Here is a 12,777-nt window from a genome sequence, read left to right on the forward strand (position 1 = left end):
AGACAGGTTATAGTTCTTCACACAGATGCTTTTTATCCTAATTGCAAACTTTATGTAGCCATGTTTAAAAATGCTTTTAATTAGGGAAGGAGAGGGCGATGCTAAAGACAAGGAAAGAATTAGCAAAATTGGGAAGACTACATAAAGATATTTGTAGGGCTTAATTTCTCCATCTATAAAATGTGTTCTTCTGGGGATGTTGTTTGGAGGAGCTGTGGAAAGAGGATGATTCGGAACGCCTCTGTGTTTATCTCAGCTCCACCATTTATTAGCTGGCTGTGCTTTCAGAAGGAAACAAAATATTCTTCCCAACAGCCCTGCCAAGGTCCTGCTAAGAATTAACCGTGTATGAAAGCGCTTTATACATTAGGAAATGCCATCTAAGTCTAATCTATTAATATTTATTGTCATATCCCTGATTTGCAAAGTGGGCTTATTTATAGGAAAAGCACAATGAATTTCTTTTAATTAAATGTTTTTAAATTGTAAAATAAGGTAAATGACTCTGCTTTACTGAATTTAATGGTTAAATGAGGAAATGACTCCATAATATTGAATGGCATGCTATTGTATTTTGTTGCTATTATGTACTCATCTATGTTGACAAGATGCACATTCTTAATCCAATCATATGTATTTTTATGTAATGTCTTATAACATCCTTCTTTCCTATTTTTTTTTTAGGAGAAAATATAGTATTCTACCAAAATCCTGCATCATGTGACTTTATCAACACTGGAGTTTTTTGAAAATTTATATTTCATAAAACTAATCTACTCTTTCTGAATTTTGAATTTCTTATAATTAGCACTTGAAATGATTCTCTCTCTCCCTCTCTCACTCTCACTCTCTCTTTCCCTCCCTCCTACTTTCTGATTTGATATCAGTCTCATCTAATTATATTTCAAAGAACCTGCTTAGAAGAGGGCTTATTTTTTCTCCTATTTTTTCTCTGCAGAAAGAAAAGTCAGGAGAAGTTCTAGCTGTTACTGACACAAATCTGGGTTTAGTAGAGCCATCCAAATTCCTAAACCCTATCAGTTTAATATGCAAATATCAGCAGCTTGAGTAGTAGAGAATGTAATCCTATTATAGTCTCAAATTTCTCGGAGCCTTTAGCAATCCCGATTAGCCTTGGTAATCATCTGGCTTCTCTATTACTGTATGCTGGTGACTTCACATCCTCCCATGTGGGAAAATATGGTTTTGTTTACAGCTGCTTCCAAGATTCTCTTCTGTCAGGGAAACATCACAGCATAATTTCTTTTACTTCTGAGTTTGATATTAGTAACGGAATACCACATCCATTAAATTAATTTTTTTCCATGCATTTGAAAAGTGAATCCACATGGAAGCTTAGTCGTTTGCAATATCCGACCTATTCTATTTCACTTGCCATCCAAAGCACTCTATAAAATAAACATATATTTATTCCTGTTTTAACCTCAATTTTAGAAATAGGTAATGAATATGTGAACTCTTAAGTGCTCATATCCATTTAATATTGTTTAAGGTGAGCTAGGGACTGAAGCACATGTAAAGGCCCACAATTATTCCCCAGTGTCACAAAAGCATACGAATGTGGGTTTGGAGGCATACTTTCCTGAGTTTGGCTATCGCTTTCCCAGTCTAGGCTACATTTTATTTTATTTTTATTTTTTCAATTATATTTGACATTTAATATTATTATATATTAATTCCAGGTATACAGCATAGTGGTTAGACATGTAAATAATTTATAAAGTGTCCCCCCCCCCGATAAGTCTAGTATCCACCTGGCACTATCCACAGTTATTGCAATATTATTGACTATATGCCCTCAGCTATACTTTACAGCCCTGTGACTATTGTAACTTCCAATTTGTACGTCTTAATGCCTTCACCTTTTTCGCTCTGCTTCCCAACATCACTCCCATCTGACAACCATCAGTTTGTTCTCTGTATCTGAGCTCATATGGTATTTGTCTGTCTCAGTCTGACTTATTTCACTCAGCATAATACCCTCTAAGTCCATCCATGTTGTCTCAAATGGTAAGATTTCATGTTTTTATGGCCAAGCAATCTTCTGTTGTGTATATGTATCACCTCTTCTTTGTCCAGTCTTCTATTGATGGGCAGTTAGGTTGCTTCTATACCTTGGCTATTGTAAGTAACGCTGCAGTGAACATCGGGTGCACATATCTTTTTGAATTAATGTCTTGGATTTTTTCATCTGTAAACATTTATACTAAATACTAATTGTTACTTTTTCAATCATAAATAAGGTGTGTTGCCTGCCAGTATTAATACATGTCTATCAATATACACAGCATCCGATAGTCACTTTTAAATAATACTTTCTTTGTTCTCTGTCAGCTTCATTCTGATAGGATGCAGTCATCCTACCCGCAGTTGATTCACACAATCACTTAGAAACTCTGCAGTAATCTTTGGCAGTGGAAAAAAGGCTTTTCAGATCAAATTTACCCAAATTTGAGTCTCAATGATATAAAAACTCTACAGTATAACCATAAACAATAAAAGCAAAAATGTGAATCTTGTCAGCCAGGAAGTTTAAGTAAAACTTGAGTGCCTGATATTTTACAAACATGAAATAAAAAGGACCACTTTGGTCATATTTCAACATGGCTAACTTAAAATGTCTTAAGATGAATATAAATTTCTATTGAACGTCAATTAAGCAAACTTAGAATTCCTAAACCAGAGGATAAGGGAAGGAATGTGATTATTGAAGCCCTTTGAATGTAACTTTTTGGCTAATGTGTGGTGGAAGATTGCAGATCACTGCAAATGCACTGATGCTCCTCCCATCACCGATTAGGGGTTCTTTCACCACCACCTTCACAAACACAGCACGGAAGTGGTGACATGATGCCAGTTCTGGGCTTCGCCTTTCGCAGGGCGGGCGGATTTCCCCTTGGTCTCTCAGAGCCCTAGGGTACATGTAAGAAGCCCTGTTATCCTACTGAAGAGCTCACGTGAAGAGGCTATGAGGCTACACGGAGAAAGCGTGTGACCCAGCGAAGCCCAGCCCGCCAGCCATCCACACTCCAAAGGAACAGGGATGTGGGTAGTTATCTAGGTTTACCCATCCCCCGGCTGAGTGCCACAGGACAGCCACAGTAAATGCCACACACAGCAGAAGAATCGGCCATCTGAGTCCTGCTCAAATTCCTATCCACAGAATCCTGAAATATGATAACGTGCGTTTTTGTTTTAGAACACTAAGTATGAATAACAGGGCAGTTAGTGACCCTCTAAGAGCTAACAAAACATGCAGAGGTGAAGGAAAAGGGCCCTTTGCCAGTTGCGGTTATCCACACAATTGTTTCATTGGTTTTACATGCGTTAACTGTTGAAAGAGCAATCCTAAAATAATTGATGCAAACCTGCTTGTTTGAACAGATTATACGCTGACCCAGGATTTTATTAATGTGTGGATAACCTTAGCCATCATTATTAGTCTTTAATTTATAGAACTCATCTGTTGTAAAAATCATCAGAGGACACAGGAAAATCAGACATTTAGGGAGGCAGCATATGCATTTATAGAAAAAAGTATGTTCTCTTTAAAAAAATCTGAGATAAAAGATGTACCTGCCACACATTATCTTGGAGACTATGGTGAAGTCACTCTCTCGCTGGATTTTAAATTCTTCATCTGTAAAATTATCTCACTGGATTGCCCATCCATAGGCTGCTTCCAGCTCTGTTAGAAAACTCTCAAAGCAACCTGCTCTGTCATTGTTTTGTATTCTTTCATGAGATGGCCAGTCGGGTCCTGCATCTGAGGGTGACGGTGCCACAGGAGGGGACACAGCAGAGATGCAAGAAAACAGTTTATTGTATTCACAGATCCCAGAGAGACAGCGTTGTGAAGGTGTCACATGAGGGAGGACAAGGGCGCTGGCTCACCCAGGCAGGTGGGGAACTGCGGGAGAGAGCGGGGACCACAGGTGGGTGGGCGTCAGGGGGGCGTACTCAGCAACAAGTGCGAGAGGTTTCGTTGTTGTATTTGAATGTCACTGGGTTACAGTCGGGAGGACCAGAGGGGCACTTATGGCAAGGGCCAGCCCTATGGTGCTGATGCACCTGGTCACCCGGGAGGGGCGTTCACAGTCTGTTTTGGTGCATGTGTCAGGCAGCAGGAAAATAAGAAGTTTTCAGATTTGCAATACAGCCATTAGGTTGTGCTATGGTCTGGATGTTGGTGTGCCCCTGAAATTCGTGTGTGGAAACTCTAGCACCCAGTGGACGGTGTTAGGAGATGGAGCCTTTGGGAGGTGCTCAGGGCATGAGGATGGGGGCCTCATAAATGAGATGAGTGCTCTTATAAAAGAGAGCCCCAAATCTCCCTAGCCCCTTCTGCCATGTGGGGACACAGCGAGAAGCCTGTGACCGGGCAGATGCACCTCGGCTGGCCATGTGGCACTGTGGTCTCAGGGGTCCAGCCTCCAGAATTGTGAGAAATACCTTTCTGTGGTTTAGGGGCTACTCGGTCTGTAGTGTTTTCTTAAGTTGGCCTGGATGGACTGAGATAGGTTGCAGATATTTTAACATGTCACCCTAAGTTGGTACCAAACCTAGGAGGTTTTAGAGCAAATGATTCCTTTCCCACTACTAAGTAAAACAGTCTTAAAAATTGGGTTCTTCTACAGGTTTCATCCTCCTAAATGCACCCTTGGTAATTTCCCAGTGAGAACTATTTTTGTACAGGAAGGAGTCAGTACATGCTGCTTGATTCTCAGGTGTTGGATTGCCAGGTGCAGTTGTAACTTGGAGTGTGCTTACCTGTGTTATCACAGAGGCTGTATCTTCTTTTTTTCATATGAGCGAGCCTCTATATAAATAACTTGCATCTGTCAAATTAATTTGATGTTTTCTCTGCAGTTGTCATGCTTTGGGATTACTCGTGATAGGATCCAATTACAAGATAGTATTAGCCATTACTTAAAATGTATTGTTGGCAACAGACATTTTCTAACTTAATTAGGTTCCCCCAGCATGTGAGTTTTGTGGGGAGCACGGGTGCCGCACGTGGGTTTTACCTTCCGATTCAGGTGAACCTGTTACCTTATGGACCTCACAGTCACATTTTCTATCTCCTTGCCTTCATTTAAGGTGACACTTTGATCAAAGGTGGCAAAGCATGAAATTATGGCCAGCTGTAAAAATGTCACATGCAATTTCAAAGTCCTCTTGCAGTTGGGAGTTTCCTGATTATCTGGACCCACTATGGGAATTAAAATTCAGTGTGCCTGACATTACAGCATGTTTTAACAAGAGCACAATTATATTCGTGCCCTGTTCCAATGCAGAGTTGCCTCGTGAGAGCTGTTAGACAGGCCCACGGAGGGCGGGAGCTGTCACCGAGCATCAGATCACATGGGAGAGGAGAGGGAAGTCAATGGTTTCCTCCTTTGTGGCAAATCCCTAATTGTAGTGTATCTTAAAATATGTCTCCTATGCCTGGAGCGAGCCCTGAGAATGGAAGAAAATCAGTCTATTTTCAAGTTTTATGGCAAAGTCTTTTATATAATAAGAACTGTTAGCTATTTCCTCTTCTGTGGAAAAAAGAAAAAAAGATTTCTAGGACATATGCAGCAACTGTCACACTCATGAAAAATAAGACATTTTGAAAATATGTCTGCAAAATTACCAGCTTTATTTTTATGAAGAAAGGAAAAAATGTCCTTTGTGGGCTTCAACTTTATTGAAAAGTATTGATTGAGCACCTACTTTATTCCAGGCTATTTGCTAGGCTCTCAAGTACAAGAAATGCATAATTGTGCCTTCTGCCTACATGGAGCTCGCAGGCTAGCAGACGAGACAGAAATGCAGAGAACATTAGTTTCCTGGTCAGGAGGGGGGAAAATAGATGAGAAAATAAATAATTACACCACAAAGTTGATGAGGGTGTCTCATTACCCATGTTCAAACATGCTGAGCCTTAATGCCAACTGCAGGAAAAGTCTGCCAGAAATAGTAACTGTTTCTAATCAAGTCATTGTGCTAGGAAAGTAAAAGGATATACTAATTCACCTATTAATAATAGTTTCTAATTAACGTCTGTCATTCTTTTAAATCCGGGAATCGCTTAAATTTGCTAAACATGTTTGACATTGTCAATAACAAAAAAAGAAGAAGGCTTTTTTTTTTTTAACTCTAGTTTTATGTATGTTTGGTGTTTGCACCAAAGGAAAAAACATGTAAAAATTCTAATATAGCAATAAGGCATGGAATACTGGGAAAGCAGAGGGGGAGGTAAAGGGGGTTTAGCTGAGGTGTCTCCTCAGCTCCGTGGCAGAGAGGTGGGGTGTGCGACCTGTCTGAGTTTCTGTTCTTCTGAGAGCAGCTTAGCAATTCACACACATCAACTGAGCATCAACAGACTTATCTGCGAAACTGGCATCCTGCTCAAAATCTTTTGTGTACTTTCTGTATTTTTCTCACTACATTAATTGCATAAGAAGTTGTTTTCATTTCTGTGGCGGGCGAGAGCAGTTGAGTCCCTTGCAGAGTTGAGCCGAGGCTTGAACATTCCTTGTTTTGACTTCTTTGAGGCTCATGGTTTCACTCACTTTTGTGGTTAGAGGATTACCGAGCACCTTGCCCTTTATCCCCCCCTTCGCTTTCCTGCTTCCCGCCATCTGGCTCACCTGAAATACATCTCCTCAGCACATGAACTTCACTTGCTGCTGCCCGTTAAATTTGAGGGGTCTCTCTTGTCTTATATTAAAAATGTACCCTCAACTGCCCTTTGTAAATGCTGCTTACTCAACAAATGTCTGAGTGGCGTGAGGCTATCCATGTCGAGATTTCCCTTCTAAGCTGAAAGGTGCTTGTCACATCTGGCCCCACCTACAACCAAAACACCGACAGCACAGTGCCTCGTGTCCTCTCTGGATTTTGGAAGCAATGTGGTCCTCCTTCGGGCGTGCTACTCAGGCTCATTTACCGAGTGACCCGAAAAGCCTCTCGTTTTGTGTGGGGCGCAGAACAGAAGGCTCCACAGTGGGTTGAGGGCTGTGTGCACTGTTCTGTTTCTTGAGCGGTGAGATCCAGCAGACCCAGAGGCTCTTGAGGTATCACTGTCAGATATGGGTGCTGTCTGGACCTTTGACAGGCTCAGAGATGCCTAACTACAGTTGGGTCAAGGACAGAGCTGGGAGATGGGTCAGTATAGCCAGTTTCTCCAATTTCATTGATCACATCAAAGAGTCAGCCTGTGGTTTCATGGATTTTTCTCATTGATTTCTGCTCAATTTTTATTATCTCCTTTCTTCTGAATAATTTTGGCTCAATTTTTTTTTCTAAAATTTTGAGATGAACATTAGATTATTTGTTGGAGACCTTTTTTTCTTTCCTAAAACAGGCATTTAAAGCTATATATTTCCCTCCAAGAATCGATTTATCTGTACCCATTGATTTCCATATGCAGTGTTTTTATTTTTATTCTTTTAAATATTAATTTCTTCTGTTATTTCTTCTTTGGTGCATGTATTATTCAGAAGTGTGATCTATGATTATAAGTATTTAGGAGCTTCCCTTCTGTTATTGATTTCTAATTCAGCATTTTGAATAATTTCAATTCTTTAAAATTGTTGACTTTTTATTTATGGTTGTCCTAAGATGTATCCTGAAGAATGCATGGCTATATGAAGAGAATGCAAATTATTTCCTTGTCTGGTGGACTAGGTTATAAATACCAGGTCAAGGTGGCTGATAGTGTTGGTCAAATCTTGTATAATGTTACTAATTTGCTGCCTAGTTTTTTAAGAACACACTTTGATATAGTGGTATTGACAGCTCTACCTATAATGTTTAAGCTGCCTATTTATGCTTTCAGTTCTGAGATGTTTCTCCATGTTCTTTGTAGCTCAGTTGTTAGGTTTATGTATACTAATGGCATTGTATTCTCCCAATATAAGGGTCCTTTAAACATCATCAAATGTCTTTCTTTGTCTCTAGTAATATCTTTTGTTTTATAGTCTGATGTTAATATATCCACTGTAGCTCTTTTATGGTTACTGTTTGCATGACACAACTTTTCCATCCTTTTACTACAGTCTGTTTATGAATCCATAATGTACATTTGTAGACAGACTATGATTGAATGTTCTTTAATCCAGTCTAACAACCTGTCTTTTGATTAGTGTTTTAATCTATCCACATTTAATGTTACTATTGATCAGATTAACCTCTGCAATTTTGCTATTTGTTTTTTGTATATGTCATTTTTTTGTCCCTCTTTTTCCCTCTCCTACCTTGTTTTGTGATTAAAATTTAAAAAAATGGTATTGTGCTATTTTAATTCCTCTGTTGTTTTTTAGCACTTTTTTATAGTTATTTTCTTAGTGTGGTTATAGAGATTACAATGTGAATCTTATCAGAATCAATTAGTTAATTCTGGACATAGCAACTTTTCTCCAATATGGTTTCATTTTTATTCCTTCTTTTGTACTATTATTTTCATGTATATTTCATTTATGTATGCAATAAATCCAACAATATTGTGTTATAGTTATTGACTTTTACAATATTTTCTTCATTAAGAAGAGAGAGAAAATATATTTGCAGTCATTTATATTTATCCACATTTTTACAGTGCTCTTTATTTACAATGTTCTTTCTTTCTCCTGTAGATTTGAGTTACCATCCAATGTCATATACTTTAAGACTGAAAGACTTCCTTTAATATATTTTTAGGCATTTGTGACAGCAATAAATTCATTTAATCTTTGTTTATCTGTGAATATCTTTATTTTCCTTCCTTTGCAATGGTAGTTTTATTAGATATGCATTCTGGGTTGACAGGTTTTAATTTTTTACTTCAGCACTTTGAAAAAAGCATCTCACTGCCTTCTGGATTCCACTGTTTCTGAGGAGAAGTTAGTCATTAATCATATTGCTATTTTCCTGTACATGGTTAGTCATTTTTCTCTTGCTGCTTTCAATTATTTTAATCTTTTTCTTTAAGCAGTTTGACTAGGGTGTGTCCAGATGTAGATCTTTCTTTGTCCCACGTGAAGTTTTTTGAGCTTCTTGACTCTAGAAATTGATGTTTGTCGTCAAATTTGGGAAGTTTTAGGCCATTGTTGTTAAAATAGTTTTTCTTCTTAGCTTCTGGGAACCCTTTTACGTGCATGCTGGTAGGTTTCATGTTACTCCATAGGTTTTTGAGGCTCTTTTCCTATTTAAAAAATATTTTTTGTTGTTTTTTTTCTGTCTTCAGGTAGGATAAATTAAATTGATTCATCTTTGAGTTTTACTTTTCTTCTGCCATAAAAATCTGCTGCTGGGCAATCTGCTTTCATTTTGGCTATAGTACTTTTCAACTTTGGAATGTCCATGTTTTTTAATAGTTTCTTTTTCCTTATTGAGATTCCCTGTGAGTTGAATCATTGAACATATGTTTCTCTACCCTTAAACATGACGTCTTTTAATTCTTGAATGTACTTATAATTTCTGCTTTAAAGTCTTTCTTACATTCAGCATCTACACCCACTCAGAGACCGTTTCTATCGACTGATTGATTTTTTGAGCCTGGATCACTTTTTCTATTTCCTTGTATGTCCCAAAGTCTTTTGTTGAAAACTGGCTGTGTTAGATAATATATTGATAATATATTGCACCTACTTTAGATCCTGCCACAGCCGATGTCCCTGCTCAGTTTTATTTCTTTTAAGTTTTTAGCCTGGCTTCCTGGGGTTGCTCCTGCGTCCGCGTACCTCCGCCATCAGCCAGTGATTCAGAGAGCATGTGCTCCAGCGCTGGGAGCCATAAGATTGCCACCCTCTGCAGACAGGCCTGCGTTTAGTTAGGGAGCAAATGTGCAGTCCAGACAGCTCTCAGGTCTCCTTTGGCGTTTGCTTCCCGTTGTGACCTCTTGGGCCTCCCCTGCGTGTGCCTGCAGCCCACCCGTCAGCCAGGGATGGGTTGAGCCCTCACTCCTGTAATGCGAGTGCATTGATAACCCCCAGGAGTCAGCCATCCAAGGGCTGCAGAATTGAAGGCTTTCCGCATTCACTTCCTGTGGAGTGTGTTCCTCACCAGTGCTATTCAGCTTGTGCTTCTGCCCTCCGCCAGTCACTGCAGCACTCTCCATGCAGTAAAGCTGGGGGTGGCTCTGAGAACGGAGCCAGGCAGATAAGCCACTGCCTCCCATGGATCGTATCCAGTGTTCTGGCAGCTCTTCATGAATAAAGAGTTTTCCATTTATTGTTTGCCTTTAGTAGTTTTCAGAGCTATTTTTGCCAATTTTGCCCAATTTTATATTTGTGTGTGTGTGAGTGGGGTGAGGGGGGAGGTTGGGGGGTGGAGGAGGGATGTGCCAACGTCTTCATTCTGTCATAGTCACAACATTTTTTTCTAAAAAAATATGACTATTGAGTAGAAACTTGTTACAACAGTTTACTTATGACTTACTATAAGGTTAGTATAATTAACGCAGTATTAGCCTGTCTATAAGTAGAAATTCATAAAGGATCTAAATAAAATGTAGAAAAAAACTATGTGGCAATGTATTCCTTCAAATGAATAGGAAAAGGGTAGTTTAATAAATGAGGGTAGCATAATTGGCTATCGATCTGGAAAAAAAAACCAAAATGAAATATTGCCTACCAAATATAAGTTACACCATACAATACCAAATTTCAGTAAATTAAAGACTTAAATTTCAATCATTTATAAATAATACAATAGTGTTAGCAGAAATGATGTCATGTCGAGGCAAGTGAGAATGCTCTCAAGCAAGCCTGGAAGCACAGAAGACGCTCTACATGGAGACCAAACACTTGAGAAAAAAAAATGAAAGCATCACACACAGAGGAGACACCAAGTGGATATTTCCATTAAAAAAATTCTAATAAATAAAAAGGTAAAATTTGCCACTGTGAAGATAATATTTGGCACTTCACTCACCCAAAGTCTTTAAGATGATGAGAAAAAAACAATGGAGAAAACATGGTGAAAGAGATGTTGGTAGACACTGAGGCATTGCCATTCGGATGCCTTTCCTAAGAGAACCTTCCCCATGGAGGTCACTTGGCAGACACCCCGTCACGGAGGATGCCTTCTCGATCACCCTCTGCTGCCATTGCCTCCTCGCAGCCCCAGGCAATGACAAGCCAGGTGATGCTGTGAGAACGCCCATGGCTGCTCAGTACGTGAGCAGTACTGGTAACTCCCTGCCCTACTAGGTGGCAGAGGCTTTCTCAGTCTTTCTCCCTACAAAGTTCTCCTTCTTGCGTCCTTACTTGCATGGATCTTACAGAGGGATCTTGGTCTGATGGCTCCCTACCTACTTCTGCTTCCTCTCGGGTTTATCTTCCATGCGAATTACTCCCAATAAATATTTTCCTTTTCCAACGTTTTCTCATGTCCCCTTTAATTGTTACTAAAATAAGTTTCTAAGAACTTTGAATTTAAGAACTCAGAATTATAACAACAGCAACAAATTCAAAGACTCTTCCATGACAGTGAGTTATGATCACAACAAAGTGACAGCCGTGACAAGAGGCCTGGGAAAGGGGGTGTGAGTTGGACCCATGTGCATAGTCGGTAGACTGGTTCTATGAACTGAGACTTGGGAACCACTCTACAATTGTGATGGTAGAAGATCTTCACAGTTACTCTTCCCTAAAAAAAAAAAAATACAAATCAGTCACTCAGTTATAGCATACATCATAATAAAGAAACAAATTGCAGAGGGTTCAATATAAGAAATAATTCCATAAACAAACCATGTGATCCCTGTTGTAGAGTGTTTGCATGTGTTGGTTTCTGCTGCATGGGTGCTCTCTATTCCTGTCATTACTCATTGTCTAAAATAAGGTGAAGTGTGCCTCCTAGAGCAAATCAATGACCGCTATCAAGTGCTGTCATACACTTTTTCTTATTAAAGGACATTGCAATTTCTAATTAAATAATTCAGTTTGTAATATACTTACATCTTGCTCTCCTACCAGTTATAAATTTTATAATGGGCGAGACTGTCTTTTTGGTCACTGATGTAACTTCATCACCTAGCACAGGACCTGGCCCATGTAGCCTCTCTCTGATTATTTGTTAAATGATAGAATAGATGCATAGATAGAATTCAAATACTGCAACAGCTTACATTTATGTAATCGCTTATGGTTTCCAAAGCACTTCCAGTACAAAACTTATTTAAATTTCACTATTACTATGTACAGGATGATTATACTTATTCCCATTATATAGATGAGCACAGTATTATAACATTCACGAATTATCACAGTTGTGAATGAAAATGCTCATTTATGTTACTGCGTAATTTTTTCTAGAAGAGTGTAGATAGAATTAAAGTCTTGTGGACACTCTCTAATTGAATATATTGAATATTTTTTTTTCAATTTCAACTATTATGGACTCAGACAAGACTATGAAAACATTAAAAAAAATAACTTAAGGCAAAAATGAACTGCAGTGAGATAAGAAATAGTTTATCCATGAGTTTAATAGGTACAAATTGCGTTCCCTGCTGAGTTTTCATGTAACATTTTATAGGCAAGGAATCCAGTATTCAATTAGATTCAGAAAGTCTTATGAGTCCTACAGTATGGAGAGAGAAAAATTTGTGTACCTCAAAGATCTTAGACTCTGCAGAGCACACGCATACAGTTGAAGATGTTGCTCTTACAGAGAAATTGTTCTAGAATGTTACTTACCAGTTCAGTGTAAACATCTTTTCTCTTAAATGTACAGGTAATTCATCTCCTAAACACACATTCTTAATATATTAGTCAAGGCACT

This window comes from Hipposideros armiger, unplaced genomic scaffold, assembly GCF_001890085.2.
Source record: "Hipposideros armiger isolate ML-2016 unplaced genomic scaffold, ASM189008v1 scaffold_192, whole genome shotgun sequence".
NCBI lineage: Eukaryota > Metazoa > Chordata > Mammalia > Chiroptera > Hipposideridae > Hipposideros > Hipposideros armiger.